The sequence below is a fragment of the Rhagoletis pomonella genome, unplaced genomic scaffold, assembly GCF_013731165.1.
Source record: "Rhagoletis pomonella isolate Grant_MI unplaced genomic scaffold, Rhpom_1.0 Rhpom_scaffold_00008, whole genome shotgun sequence".
NCBI lineage: Eukaryota > Metazoa > Arthropoda > Insecta > Diptera > Tephritidae > Rhagoletis > Rhagoletis pomonella.
Genome location: NW_023458562.1, coordinates 40,033,620 through 40,034,954, shown reverse-complemented (window position 1 = coordinate 40,034,954; position 1,335 = coordinate 40,033,620).

The window sequence follows — 1,335 nt, the reverse complement described above, 5'->3', positions numbered from 1 at the left end:
GAGCTGTATGTTATAGTGGTCCGATTCTTCCGGTTTCGACAATACCTTATAAAAATACACCTACTTACAATCCTAGACGCTGAGAGAATTACAGTTTGGTCTTAAATTTTTCACATGCTTTTTTGAACCGCCCAAATGTACATACTTGTGTTTTTTCATCCGGAAGGATTTTATGTATAGTAGAAATATACAGCGCGGGATGTATGATATAACTTTTATACTACTTTAGGGTACATTTGGATGCGATTTTATTAACCCAGTTACTGGCAACACTGGTCTGAATAAACGCATATACCAAATATTTCTGTTAAACACCAGTATATCAGTGTTATATTTCATTTAGCTGAAACATATGTTTACTATAGTAAATTGATTGAAGTTTGGGAAGGGTGTACAATTCGATTTGATTTTTAAACAGGTTGCACACTCTTCAAATTGCTTTCTAATGCATCTTTCGTTTGATATCAATATTATAATTTTACATTAAAATGTGAAACCAACGAATAAAGAAAATTAAGGCTAAATTTTCGATAAAACTCGTTTGCATTTGTTCGAGCCGAGTGGAAATTTATGAATTTTTTTTTTGTGATCTAATTTTATTCCCCACAAAAGCATAAAATGCAAAATATGTACGTAAAAGGGCCATAAAAGTAATATCGGCTTAAACAAGTTAAACTAGAGCCCAGAAAAATGCCAGACGCTCACGGAAAACGCTGCAAATACTGTACCGACAATCACAAAGAAATACAGAAAAAGTCATAAAGGGTCTTAATAATCCCTTAAAATACCGAATAAATTTCGAGCGGCTCTAATGAAGTACCGGAAAACTGTAAAAGTACCTGAAAAACACCGAATTAAATTTAAATTCACAGTTCTCAGCAGGGATGAAAAATGGAAATTTCAAATTGTACCTAATATCACAAAATAAATGTACCTAAATGAGACAGATTGTACCTAAAAAAGTTACATCATTCATTTGTAGTAATTTTATTTAAAACATGAATACAAAAGATATATGTACTTTAAACATGATTAGGTTTTTCAACTGAGCCTATATCTATAGACTATAGTCTAATGGGAATCGGAGAAGCATTGTTTTTGTCTAATTTTGACTACTGAAAAATATTGGCGAAAAATACAAAAAAACACACTTTGCGAAGTATACTTCTTTATCTTCGAAAGCATTTTAAATATATTTCCAGAAATCAAAAAGCGAGTATGGGTCAAATAGCTGTAGTTCTCATCTAAAAATATGAAATTTGAAGACATCCTAGACACTGGACTGTATGGATGAATAAAGGCTGGTTTTCACAATGTAATAATTTGACAACAAAA